The following is a 14579-nucleotide window of genomic DNA, read 5'->3' on the forward strand; positions in this document are numbered from 1 at the left end:
GTGTAGGTTTCATGCTTTCTTAGCAGTTTGTTACCTGCATTTTGGCAAATAGCTTCCATCCTCTCTAGCTCTTCTTGCCAGCCCTTCTTCTGGCTAGTGTAGTCAAACCTGTGAGCTCAGACAGGGCTGCTCTCTCTCCCCTCTAATTGTTCTGCTTTGAAACCATCTGTCTAATGAATTATTGTAGTGCTTTTGTACCATGAAGAAAATAAGTGTGAAGCTGTTAACTTGCTGTCCTCGGATGTTGTCCAATAACTTCCTCAGGATAGGTCTAGCCCTTGCCGAATGGATTTTTCTCACCTTGTCACACATGCTATTACTGTTGTTTTGCTTAGGTTGAACAGATGCTGCGTCTACATGGTTATATCATGAGCAGCTTTCAAAATTACTCACTGTCTTTCAGATCACTAAATTAGTATCTCTTCTATTCAGCTTTTTAATATCTGCCACTCTGCAAACAGCATTTTTCTCTAGCTAGTGATAATTAGATACCTAGTTAATGTGCTCTGTGTATTTACTCATTATTAGGGCTTAATCCCAAAGTGACAATATTGTCTCTGCTGATAAGCAAGATGAAATCCCCTTACATATTCTACTCCATTAACTTCTCTAATCATTTTTAAGCAACAAAAATCTCATTCTGAAGATTTCTGAGTGTGATTCCCACAAAATGTACCATTCCTTGCCCTCATTCTCCCTTTAAAAGGTGACAGTGTTAACTTTCTTTTGCAGTCTTAGGCATGGCTGACTTGTCCAGTTTACATTGTGGGATGCTATCTGGAAAGTTTCCAGTTTGTTTGGTCAACCACAGGGTATGTGTGTGCCAGAGCAGTGAGAATGAATGTGCTGCTGATCCCCAGAGACACTCTAGCACCATCTGTGAAGAAATGTTATGGAAGAGGCTAATTTAAGTTCTGCTTTGGTTGGATGGACAAGAAAAAGTACCTGCCAATATTTGTAAAGGTACAGAAGATCAAAGTCATAGAGCAGACTTCTGGAAATTCTTTAGAGGCAAAGGTAAGAATTTAGATTAGTTTCATGTTGGAGAAAGTGCACAAGGAATTCTGGAAATTTAATATAATGCAGCTTTACCATTAACCAGCATGTGAATACAGGAGATCACAATCACAGAATCTGTATGATGGGAAAAGACCATCAAGTCCAATCTTTAAATGATCACCACGTTATCAACTAGAACATAGCACTGAGTGTCACATCCACTGGTTTCTTGAACACCTCCAGAGACTGTGGCTTCACCCCCTCCATGGGCAGCTATTCCAAAGTTTAACAAAGCTTTACACCTTTATTTGCATCTGCAGTTATCACTTTTAAATGTTTATCCATCCATCCATCCATCCATCCGTAAATGTGCCAAGACACTGATATTTTGTATTAGCTCCAGTTTTCTGGAGTTCAAAAAAGCACTTCAAGACATTTCAGTGTTAAATATTAGGATTTTTTGGGTAGGCTTCACAAAGGAAGATTTATATGGATATTATCTAAATTACTTTAATGACTTTGTAAAATTTACACTTTAAATACATAATACTGCACATCACTGGGCTGCTAATAGGCTTGTTTCTTTCAAATCTTGATTCCAATTTATTTTTAGCTACATACAGTTTTTGTGGCTTAGTGTTCTTTTGCATCTAAATAGAATTTTTCTAAAAATGCCAAAGAGTAAAATTTCAAAGAAATGAAATTTAAATTGTATTCAAATATTAAAATCAAAATAAAAAAGTTAAAGCTGACAGTATGCCACTTGGCAATTCTATTCAAAATTTGCTAAACAGATTTTCAGATGTGCTACACAGGTTTTCAGAACTTTGAGAAATAAGTGCTTATTAGTTCTTTGAGTCCTTTATATGTGAGTGTTTTCAGAACATTCATTCATTTGCTCTCTAAATCATGCCTGTTTTCTTTCTGTAAACAGAGTCTTATGGTAAGATGCTTGGCTTCTCTTTATGATAGCACTGCATATCCTGAATTTTGTTCAATTCTGTGATAAAAGGTACTATGAAGTATTAAAATGAAATGATGATTTTTGGAACTCTGGACAAAAGTGCTTAGTTTGGAAATATCTTTACTGTCATAAAATGCTGTGAGATGCATGCACTCACATTTTCACTTTTGAAAATAGAGTTTATCAAAAAAATGTTGCTCCATACAGGGAACCCTTTCTGTGAGTGTCTTTTCACTATAAAGCTTACAAAAGTCTCATCAGCTGCTGTAAATGCAGTGTTGTTTTCTTTCTTTGTTTTTAGTTATCAATACCAAATATACCAAGAACTTTTGTGTGAAAACTTTAGTGTTGTTTATAGTGAAAACAAGGCAATTTTCTACCCAAACCACCTCAAGATTAACTAACTGATGTGTCATTACATGCGTGATGGCTTTCTGTAAGGCCATCTTCCTCTTTTCATATTTTAACTAAATACTGTGAGGGATTACAAGCAGAATTGTCTCATTAAAATATGTTTTTTGCATTAATGAAAAGCATAAGAATTTTTAAACCTTGAATCATGAGTGTTAAATTACTTCAAAGGCTTGTAGAATATCATCCATCTGAAAGGAACAATTAATGTGAAGAGATTCGCAATTATGGAGTACCAGGGTTTAATGAATTTACTAGACATTTCTTCTAAATGCTCTTAAGGTGTTTAAGAAAGTTCATGACACCAAAAAACTTGATAGAAAGGAAAACTTGATAATTTGAGGTAGCTGCAAATTAACCATTAAAGTGATTTTAAATTTTTTTATTAATGTACTGAGTTAAGTAAAAAGGCATATTAAGATTTTTCTTTATCCAAGAATCAAATTTGAGTTTGTATCTGGTACTGTCAGGGAAAAAAAATTAATAGATTTTTGCTATAGCAACACTTTCTCTTAATTTCACACTTCATTTTAAGCCAGCACAGAATCCTCAGCATTTCTTCTAAGAGGTGACTGCACAGGACAGGGAGAAGATAAAAGTAGTGAAGGATAGCAAAGCCCTCTCTACACTGTATGGGGAATTTTCAGTTAGGTTTTCCTAGGCAGAATTGCTGTTTTCAAGTTTGAACACTGAGTATCAGAGCATTTTAGATTTGAGTTTGTATTGTGTAAGATAGGAAATATTAGAATTGATTTGACATCAATTATTCCTTTTTCTGATATAGATATACATTTTTTGGATGAAAGAATGAAGCAATAGAAGCTTGTAATGCAGGCCATGAAATTTACTGAGAAGTTGTTGTGCCCAGGAGAATGTTGCTTATGGCAGGTTTCTTCTGCCTAAAAGTTCGAGTTCATCATTTGACCCATTTTCCTCAAATATTTTTTCAGTTCAAGGTGCATAAAAGCTAATTGCCAAGATTGTTTAGAACATTCTCTTCATATGGGTGATAAACCAATGTTCAACCAAAGTCTGGAATGCTCTCTCACAGTGCACACTGGAATGCTCTTCTGCCTTACCTAGTTGGTTTAATTTTATATTTTTTTAATGCTGCAATAAATATTTTGGTTTTGTAAGCCAGGATACCAGAAGAGGTAGGAAATATGCAAGATTCACTCCTGAAGTCACACTCTGAGATTATTCAAATAATGATGAACAGCCATTTACCTTCTTGTCTTGCTGTGAAGTTCAAGGTCAAGATATGCTGATATTACACTTTCTAGGGAACTTGGAGGACTGGAAAGTCATGGGCAATTAATGACTTTGAGAACATGAAAGAACTGCAGATATTGCTGGAAATTCTTCCAACAGAAGCTCTTGCAAGGATACTTAGAGTGACATGTAGTATATCATTTTTAGTAAAAGAACATTCCGTCCTGGCTGCCTGAGGAGGCCATGAGAAAATGCTGAAGAGAATCATGCTGATGAGACAGAAGCCAACCTCAGATCTATATTCTGCTTCATTTTCAACCCCAAAACATTTGAGTGTCAAATAACAAATCTATCCCTAAATTAGTTTCCAGTGTTCCTATGGTTACACAAAGTTTGTTATGGTTTCTCCAGAGGAAAATTTCAAAGTAAAATTTTGACTACAGATTTGCTGCTCTGCAGAAGGTGAGTACTGCTATTCTGTCCTAAATTACAAGTTTAGCAAATATTCTGTGCTAAATTACAAGAGTGATGGGTAAACCACCTTGCTCTATATTAAACTCGTGCTATTCAGAAAAAGCAACATTTTGGCAAGGTGATTGATCTTCCTGTGATATGGCTTTGGAGAAGGAGGCAGGGTTTGTCAGTATGGTATTGTCACTATGCCTGCTTGAAGTCTATGATTTCTGTTGGCTGCTGACACAGTAAAATCTCTGTCACAATCAAGAACAGGATATCTTCCAGCAACTATACACAATGCATAATCTTGCAACATATTAAAATAAGATTATTTTCATGGGACATCTTTGAGATATATATATGTATATAAATTTATATATATACATGCATAACTAAAAATCAGTTGGGTATCTTTCACTCATGCAAAAGGCTTGCTTGTATTCTTGGAGATTCACTGGTAGGTTAAAAGAGTTTTATTTTCTTTCTTTCACTACTTTCTCCCATTTGCAATGGATAAAGGAAAAGAGTGAAGAATAGTGGAAAAGTTGAAAGGAGTCAGACAGGAATAAGGAAAAATTTCATCCCTCAGACATTCACTTAACTGTTTGCTAATCAAAAATATGCAAAGAATAATACTGTCAGTGTTAATTTCAGAATGCAGCATTTTGAAACAGGGTATGTGCTGTATCTCAGTGAAACTGTAAAGCTTTGGGCTGATGGACAGCTCAAACCTCTATAATTACAACTTCCTGACCTTTGGATCCATCTGTAGGTTTTAAGCTTAGCAAAGAATCCTGTGCTCATGCTCAGTTTTGAGAAGCACTGCTGTGATTCAGAGATCTTGCATAAATGGGGCTGGGTGTGGGATGAAAACTGAATCTTTACCACTCTTACCACACACAGTTTACCACTGTGAAGTCTTTTTCTCCCCCAACACAGAAAGAGCAAGAGAATTCATCTAGTCTTTAGTCAGTAAAACTAGGGGTTTCTTAGAAAGCAACCTTCATGACCAAGTGGAGCTGGCAAGACATTTTGCTATGCAAATCTTGGACAACACTGACTCACAGAGACTAAAACTTATTACAAAACCCTTTGCTTTTGAGAAATCCTTAGTTTAGAAGAAATACTTGTTTTAGAAAAAAAATTAAGATTTCATACTTTTGCTTTGAAAATGGAAAATCATTCTAGTTGTTCCTTCATAATAAAAATTTATAAAATTTGAAATTAAGCATGAAAATAGTGAAAGAAGAATTATTGAATTTAATTGAAATTGAAATTTTGGTTTATAAATAAGTTTGGCCTATAGCAGAATAAGGGTTTTTAAGCTCCAGACTTTTTCAGTTTGCTGGAGGATGGTTTCCTTCTCTAACCCTTCTGTGTCATCCTTTATGTCTCTAGTTTTTTATTATTTTTTTATTGTTTTTAAATTTAAAAGTATACTAGTTTCCAAGTTTGCACTTGGAGTCTCACTGATCTGACACTTTTGTATTGATAAAGGCCTTGGAGAAACTCATGAGTGAGAAACCCACCCACAACAGGATAGTCCCATTTCTGAGTTTCCAAGTTCACACTCTGTAAAGTTGCATGGGATTTTCCTTATGTTTTGCCTTTTTGTTAACTAGACCAGGCAAAGTAAGGAACTTAGGTAAATGGAAAACTTTTACTGAGATTTTGACTCTGCTAAAGACTTGAAAATCAGAAATTAGTGGAACTCAGAGAAGACTATCAATAACACTACCTGCAATTGCTATAGGCAATGCCCTAATTCCACACTGTTAATATACCATCTGTTTTTCTGATTGTTGCCTGGCTTTTTTATTTGTTTTGCTTACATTTGCTGTTAGCATTCTCATCTCCTCTAAGAAAATGTTCTTCCTCCATAAATTCCCTGGAAAAAAAACTGACTAAAAAGAAATCAATGGCACAACTTTCACTGATGCCACACCTGAACTTTTCCAGGAAGTCTTGAAATTTCCCAGCACTTTTAGCTTCAGCCTATTTGTCCGTCAGAATAATTTGTTTCTCATGCTGTTTCAGAATGATCATCTCCTGTTTTGGCTCAGATTCCAGTCTTGGGGTCATTTACTGTGTAATGGAAAGCATTCCATGTTTATTTATAGTTTTTCAAAATATCTGCACATTTTTAGTTTTCAGCCACTGTAACACTGTCTATAACTTTATGAAAAATCAAATGTATATGAGTATTTCTTTAACATTATTCTGCAATTTTACTGCTAATGTCTTTACCAATGTCTGACTGAGAGCTCCAGGAAGTTCACGTGGCAGACAAGAGTTTTTCTCTAACAACACTGCAATGTTGCAATCCTTTCTCTGCACCTAAACTGTGGTACTGAGGAGTTGCACTGGGGTGAGTATGGCTGTGCAGATACTAAGTTTAAGTGCTTAAGTGTAACTCCTGGCCCAAGTACATGAAACTCCATCAGACCATCAGGCTATTTATATCAAACCATCATGTGCATAAATTACCCATGTACCCAGCCTTTACTGGATACTTTTAATTCCACTGCATTGTACTGTCATATAAAGTCATATACTGTCATATAAACTATGAAGTGGTGTAGGTCATTTTACCCCTGGAGAGGAAGGAGAAAGACTGCTGATAGCCACAGCAGCGTCTGTCCTTCACATTTCTGCCACTCTGCAAAAGTGGACTGCTGACCACAGCAGCTGAGTCATGAGGACCTGCTGTGTGCTGAGCATTGCATTTTGTTGGATCTTGTTGGAGTGTCCCAAGGCATGAGATGTCAAAGTGGTTATCAGGGCCAGTGGAAGAGTACATCACACCAAAGTTTCCTCCTTCACTGTGCTTTTGGAGGAGGTCTCATGAGAAGTGGCTAAAGGAGCTGGGGATTTTTAGCCTGGAGAGAAGGAGGCTCAGGGAAGATTTAATCATCCTCTATAATCACATAAAGGGAGGCTATAGCAAAGTGGGGCCTGGTCTCTTCTCCTAGGTAACAAGTGACTGGGCAGGAAGAGATAACTTGGATATTAGGAAAAACTCCTGAACAAAAAGATTGACCAGGCTTTGGAGCAAGCTGTTGTGGGTAGAATCATCATGCCTGGAAGTGTTTAAAAAACATGTGGATGCAGCACTTAGAGACATGGTTTAGTGGTGAATACAGCAGTGCTGGATTAAAGGGTTTACTGAATGGTCTTAGAGGTCTTTCCCAACCTTAACAGTACTATGATTCTAAGAGGATCTCTGTTCTTTCCTCTTTTTAAAGCAGCCACAGGAGATTTAACTGTGGGGGGCTTGGGACATTGGTAGGAAGAGAAAGGGGACATTGAAGGAGAATCTTATTTGTATAAAATGTTTGGCTTCTGATTAGCTTTAAGTTTTATATCTAGAACTTTGTTTATGGATCCTGGCTATATTCAGGATCACAAAGCTGAAAGCAAGGCTGGTTTATTTAGCCTTAGGGGCTTTTGTGCCCTCATGCTACTTACAAGCCAGTCACGATTTGGCCCATAAATTGCTCAGTGCTTTGCACTTTCAGAGGAATGATTAAGAGCACTCTGTCGACGAATAGGCTATTTGTACTTCACAGTCATCAGCAAAACACTCCTAATAGATGCTGTAGTGTTTGGCTTTGACTTGCCCTTTGCAAAGTTCACACAGTCTGCCATCTGAATCATAGACAGCAGATGCACTGAGGTCTGATCTCACTGCCATTTGCCAAAACTGAAAAGATATTAAACATAGGGCAAAAAACACAGACATACCTGACACTGCTGAGAGTAGGCCATGTAGTTTAGATTTTCTTCTCAAGTATTATCTTTTTGTACATGACATTTGAGGATGAGTTATTATATGGCTCTGTTTTTAAGAAAAAAAATGGATCAAGCAATGAGTGTTCATGAGCCTCTTCTGTACCTTCTATCACATGCTTTTTGTCAAACTGATAAATATCAAATATTGATTTGTGTTGTTTTCTTGGCACTCCTCTTGAATTTGTCAAGTTTAATGGATCTTCCCCATGATGCTTTATTTATAATGGAATCCATAGTAATTTTCAAGTGAAATGACAGCTCTTATGATTGAATGGGAACTTCGGCATTAGTCTGGATGAATTTTGCCTGCTATTGATTAAAGTCAGGTGTCTCTATAATTATGGAAGTGATCTATCATCCCTTTTTTTGGAAATAATGTGTCAATAGTAATCTCAAAGAATAGTCTGTTCATCCTGTGTATTAGAAGGGTTTTATAACTCAGCACTGGAGATTGACTTTATACAGCTTAATACCGGTGCATGTTGCCACTTAGCAATACTGGCACCTCTTGGCACAAGATTAATAAATACTTTTAAGGAAATTACAGGAAAGGATATTGTATTGTATTGTATTCAATGGAAGTCCTCCAGAAGCAAAAGGCTGCATTTGGCACTGCTTAGCAGCCAGATCATAGCATTCATGGTCAGACTAAATAAGCAGGAGGAGCTCCTTCCCATGCTAAGAAGTAAACCCCAGTCATTCTTAGTTTATAATTCCCAATATCAGGAGTCAAATATTTTTCTAAAGATTCACTTTTTAAAATTAGAGTATTTTTTCTGATCACTGTCTCATAAAAGGTATGCTTAACAAACTCTGATGTCAAGGCAAATACTTTAAGCATACTTATCTAATTTAATTCTGAAATGAGCCAAAATGGTATTTTTGGGAAGGCTTGCAAGGAGTGATCTATTTCTTGTATGGAAATGTTATGTTGTTTAGGAGTGCATTCCCAGAGGGGATAGTTCCCCCTCAGGCTGCATATCTATGTTTCTGAATGTAAGTTCGTGTGGTTTCATTCCTTTCTGCAGCTTTTTTTAATTGTGGGGAATATTTAGTGGAACTTATTATGTTTAAATTTTTGAGGTCTATATTTATACCAATTTTCTTTTTAAAGGGAGCACTATTATTTACTTTAAATAGATACCCAAAGTTCACAGTGAAGTTATATCATGTCTAAATACTTTTGGATTTCTCATATACGTTGATATTCTGAAAGAGTCAACATTAATGCAACTCAGACAAATTCAAAAAAGCTTGCTCATGTACACACCCTAAAATTATAAACTTTTTTTTATTGTTCTGTGACTGGAAATGCCCTTTTAGAAAAGCCATGGTAGAGTAATCTTGTGAGCGTTCAGAACAATCATCGGATTCTTTGTGGCAGCAAGTGGAAAAGTAAAACATTTTCTGTTAAAAGGTCTGTGTTAGGGACTTGCCCTGACTTTACAATAGCAGTGACAATTGAGCACTAGACAAAGAAGGCTTTTGATACAGGTTGACCAGTTCAGTGCTTTCTTCTTACTATGTGATGTGCTGACAGCTGAATGATTTATGATGCCTACGAAATAAGAGATAATATCGCTACTTTTTTAAAAAATTCATTTTTATTTTTAAGATAAATAAATCTTTGAGTGAGAAACAGATCCTGTCCATAAAGATGAGGGAAGTACAATTCAGAAATTACTCAAGTTTCATTCACAGTCCAGCTTCCTTCTTGGTTCTTGCATGCCTTTTCCACTGACACTCAAACCCTGGCTGGGTCTGGAGATGTTAAAATGTAGGCTCATTAACTTTGGATAGCATGCTGATAAATCTGGGTTAAGATTTGAGCTGGTAATGAAGCTTACACTGAAGAATTCCTTGGTTCAGCAGTAAGAACAATGTCTTTCTGTTTCACATGGAGATGTGAGGTCCATGGAGGAATGAGAATGATGCAGAAAATCCTCTAGGGAGAAAGACAAGGGGAGAGAAAATGGGAATATGGTGAGAATAACAGTTGAAATCCATGGAGGAAATATTAGCAGCTCATCCATGAATGTGTCTTTCATAGCCTCGGAGAAAACCTATTGAATCCTGTCTTCTTGTAAAGTTTTCCGATATTTCAATAATTTTTCTGTTAGACTGAGACTGCTTGCTAATAGTGTGCAATTAACTCTTCTACAAACTTTACCTGAGCTGCTCTCTCAGCTTACTTGTATGATGTAAATATGTTACAAAATAAACACAGTTCTCTTTTGGGTGTAGTCTAACATTCTTTTGTCATTTGAGTTAGAGGTTTTTTGGTGTTTTTTTTTTTTTTTTTTTTGGTGTGGGTGACAGTTTTTTTGTTTCATTGTTGTTTTTGGTATTGTTTTGTATTTTTTTTTCGTGGAGGGAAAAGAAAAAACATGGCTGTATATCTGTGTATTTCACTGCATACTCACTAATCATAGTGATTTAGAGAAACAATAGATTTAGATATTCTCTGCCTATTTAAGAGTGTTCAGAGAAGGAATGAAAATTAGTTATATGTTTGGGGTGTTTTTGCCAAACTCATCATTCTTTATCTATTTCTTGGTATCTCAGAAACCCATATTTCATATGCTGCAGTGATCGTGAAGATTTCAACTTAATTTTAAACCAGGGCTTATAGTTTCCTCTCCAATGAACTTCTTGGAGTATAAGATATGGTTTTTGCATGATTAACTGAGTCTGCTTCACCTTGTTGTTTGCAAGAAACACTCAAATTACTCTTTAGGGCTTTTTCCTGTTCTTTTTCTCTGCAGATGAATATGAACTAAAAATAAAATTGATCAATTACATCCTAAACATCAATGGCTTCTGAAAAAAGTAATAATGTCATTACGATATCAACAGCACAGAAACAGTCTGAGGTGCACACATTTTCAATGCCTTTTTGCATCAAACCCAGAAGTACTTCTAATAATCCATGAATGCTGTAGGGACCATGAAGCCAGACTTGACTGACAAGATTCAAAAGTTAATAAAAAGAAATATTGGAAAAGAAGGAAGTTTTTAAAGGATGTCAAAAGATGTGCATTTAGCTAAGAGATTAATCTTTTCTAAGGAGAGCAAAATGTTCCTTTGGCATTTCTATCTAATTAATATTTTAAGAGAGGTTTGTCACTCTGAGATACCATACTTAACTCCTAGTAAGTGTAGGCATGGCAGAGGAACAATTTTCCATTCAATTCTACTCTATTTGAGCAAGTCTGGAAAGAACTGTTTAGGGACACAGACTCTGATAAATGGTTTCACTATTAATCTCAGTAACATTTTGGAACTGACTTGGACACTATCATAATTTAGTTTTAGAAATTCTTTTACACTAACATTTTAAAAAATGAGTCAGAATTTTATTTTAATATTTTATATTTCAATGAACATTCAGCATATTTACATTAATATTTCTTTGTTCATTTAAATTAATATTCTTCTTCAGCAGGAAATACAAAAAGTTAAATGTATTTATATCCATTAGAGATGATTTAACTGAGCCATTTATCTTTCAACTATCTTCATTGACACTTTAGAAGAGGAAGGTGGTTTTAACGAAAATCTCCCATCCTTCTGTCACTAAAAAATACTTCTGGGATAATTTAGATTAATGGAGTTAGGGCTGGGTGTTGAGCATAGAATGACACATGAAGAAGGTAGAGTCACAGAAGGTAGGCATGCATACTTTGGGTATCTAAAAATTTCTGTCTAAAAGATGTCCCTAAAGGCAATATGGTACACACTTATTGGTATGGCTGGTAAGTTATAATATAGAAATACCAAGTAATATTACATATTTTAATTACCTTGCCAAGTATGTTCCAATGAGCTAATTATTTTACTCATATTTACTACATTTTCTAAGCATACAAAGGTCTCCCTTGTTTTTTCCTGTTATTAATATGTAATATACAAACTGGCCTATTCATGTTTAATATGTTAAACTGTTGGTGCATCAGTGTAGCACATCCAAACTGCTCCAGAACATACAAAAACTTGTGTATGTTCTCCTGAAATACAGGATTGTCTACAACTTTTTTTGTGTCTTGGCAAATTTTTCTCAAATTTGATGGAACAAGGTCATGTTTTTTTTGCCATTTGATAGTGTTATGAGTAAAATAGAAATTTAGCTGTGAATCTGTTTCTGAGGAATGAATAGCTTTCAGAAAAAGAACAAAACATAATGTGTTCCTGCTGTTGCTACCATTATGGTCTTTCTCAAATGCCAGGCAATTCATGAGGAGACCGCAGAGGTAGGAAAACAAACAAATTGCATTGCTGTACTGCAAAGCTCATTGTATATTTTGTAATTGTAAGGTTTTTAACTAACAACTAAGTCTTTGAAGTATGCTTTTTGTTAGAGAAGTGTGATGTCTGATTGAAGGTTTATTAATGGTTTTGATAGGTAGCAATTTTACTAATGAGTACATACTACCATTAAATTCTGCATACCCAGCAGCAAAGGACAACAGTTTTGAACATCTCAGGAGGATGCTAAATGAGAAATTTGATGTAGGAATATTTTCATAGGTAGCAAACTCTGAAAAATATAAATAATATTCTTATGATGACTTATAGCCTGCAATCAAAAATATGGTTTAAGAACAGTATGGTCTATGTGTGAACAGCCAAATGCACAAAAACCTTTGTAGGTAAACAGGGAATGATGGCTGCTTTTGCTGCAGAGTTTGGCACATCCATTCACACTGGTGGAAACCTAGGAAGGGTAGTGACACAGAGTCACAGAGTCACTGAGCCCAACAGGGTCATTAGCTAAGTTGCTGTAGTACCCTGCTCTGGAGTGTTGAAATAACGTTTCAGAGGCAATGGAAATGGTACAGAATTTTTCTTCATTTAGTTACTAAAATAGTGTGGGCACTAATGTATGTATTTCAGGTTTCTTGTACTGCTGCCAAGCCTCAAGAAAGTTTGGAGAGACCTTATGGGAAGTTGGAGAAGAAGGCTTATGGAGATTAACATGAAGGTTAGTTGTGGTTCACTCATCTTGTTTTTTTGTCCTCAGATTCTTAGGTAAGGCAGACAAAGAATAAACACAGGGTGGACCAGGCAGATCTCTATTACAACCAATCACACCAAAAAATGCAAGCAAACACCACTGTCTTGTTCATATAAAATTCATTGACTTTTGGTATCCTCTGGAACAGTATGGGAGAACCATAGAACTCTCATGGGAGAAAAGACATCGAAAGCAATCAGTTTTCGGTGTGAGACTTGAGCAAAGGCCAACAATTAGGAAGTTAACTATTACAAGACTACAGAATCACAGCATAGTTTGGGTTGGAAGGGACCTTTAGAGATCATCTAGTTCAACCTCCCTGCCATGGGCACAGACATGGTCCACTTCATCAGGTTGCTAAAAGCCCTGTCCAACCTGACCTTGAATGTTTTCAGGGATAGGACATCTACCACCTCTCTGGACAAACCTGTTCCAGTGTGTTTTATCACTCCCACAGTAAACAACTTCTTCCTTATATGTAGTCTAAATCACCTCTCTTTTTTTAAAATTCATCACCTCTTGTTCCATCTCCACAGACCCTGCTAAAATTTTGTCTCTATCTTTCTAAATTCTTATTAAGCACTGAAAGGCTGCAATGAGGTCTCCCTAGAACCTTCTCTTCTCCAGGATGAACAGCCTCAAAACTGTCTCAGCACAGAGAGGTATTCTTCACAAGGAGAAGTGCTCAACTCCTCTGATCAGTTTTGTGGCTCTCCTCTGGACTCCAGCAATTCCATATCTTTCTTGTGGTGGGACTCCAGAGCTGGATGTAGTGTTCCAGGTAGGGTCTCACCAGAGAAGAGCAGAGGGGCAGAATCACCTCCCTTGCCCTGATGGCCACACTGCTTTGGATGCAGCTCAGGAAGTGTTGGTCTTCTGGGCTGATAGTGCCCATTGCTGGCCCATGTCCAGCTTTTTATCCATTATTAATCCTGTGTCCTTCTTCCTAGGGCTGCTCTCCTACCCTTCATCCCTCAGCCTGTACTGATATCCCAGTTCAGGTTTGATTATTAGTAAATTTGAAGAGTACATTTAAGTCTGGTAGTTGTGTACGCAAAGTAACTGCACTGATGTCCATTATATGGGTTTTTTTTCTTCTTTATTCTTATTTTGAAAGTTCTGTCAGCAATTTAAATTCAGAGAATTCTAAATTCAGACTATTTAAGTTCACTTGGAAGTGGAGTGTTTTATTTTGGTAGGTGTCTTAATATAATTCTACTACAAGGTTGAATTTATCTGAGACTTAAAAAGCAGTCTGCATTTGAGGTGGAGGTTAGCTGAGACTCAAAAAGCAGTCTGCATTTTAAACATGCTCTGAATTTAGCTGATAGTAGTAGGAAAAAGGTGTTTAAGCTTCTTGTTCTCTATGGATCTCCTAATTTTGCCCATTCAAATTTTCCATGTTATGGATGTTGTAGATGCCTGGTTTGAAGTTTTCTCCAAAACAGGTTGTAGAAATACGCATTCTAGAATTCTAAAGAGTCACAAGTGCTATTGGCTCTTAAAGGGATAATACAAGCTAAGAATATCTGTTTGAATCACTGTCAACACTTTGACTCTGCTAAGTCAGGGATCTCTGCACTATGCTTGATCATGCAGTGAAAATATGATGGCTTACTATAGTACAGGCTGAGTGTGGTTTTCCGGTTTTTATTGAAATTGAGATGTAACAGTGTGGTTATATCAGTGAAAGCTGATATAAGCTGTCATAAATATCAATCTATCAGCTTA

At 36.3% G+C, this 14579-nt stretch overlaps 1 long non-coding RNA gene across 1 annotated transcript; it reads left to right on the top strand.

Moving 5' to 3' along the window:
• Positions 1-13910, top strand: LOC113458731 (uncharacterized). The gene is made up of 3 exons (XR_003379257.2): positions 1-1017; positions 3159-4048; positions 12728-13910. It is a non-coding gene; the product is annotated as an uncharacterized LOC113458731 (long non-coding RNA).
• Positions 13911-14579: the final 669 nt, after the last annotated feature.

This window comes from Zonotrichia albicollis, chromosome 1, assembly GCF_047830755.1.
Source record: "Zonotrichia albicollis isolate bZonAlb1 chromosome 1, bZonAlb1.hap1, whole genome shotgun sequence".
In the NCBI taxonomy this organism is placed as follows: domain Eukaryota; kingdom Metazoa; phylum Chordata; class Aves; order Passeriformes; family Passerellidae; genus Zonotrichia; species Zonotrichia albicollis.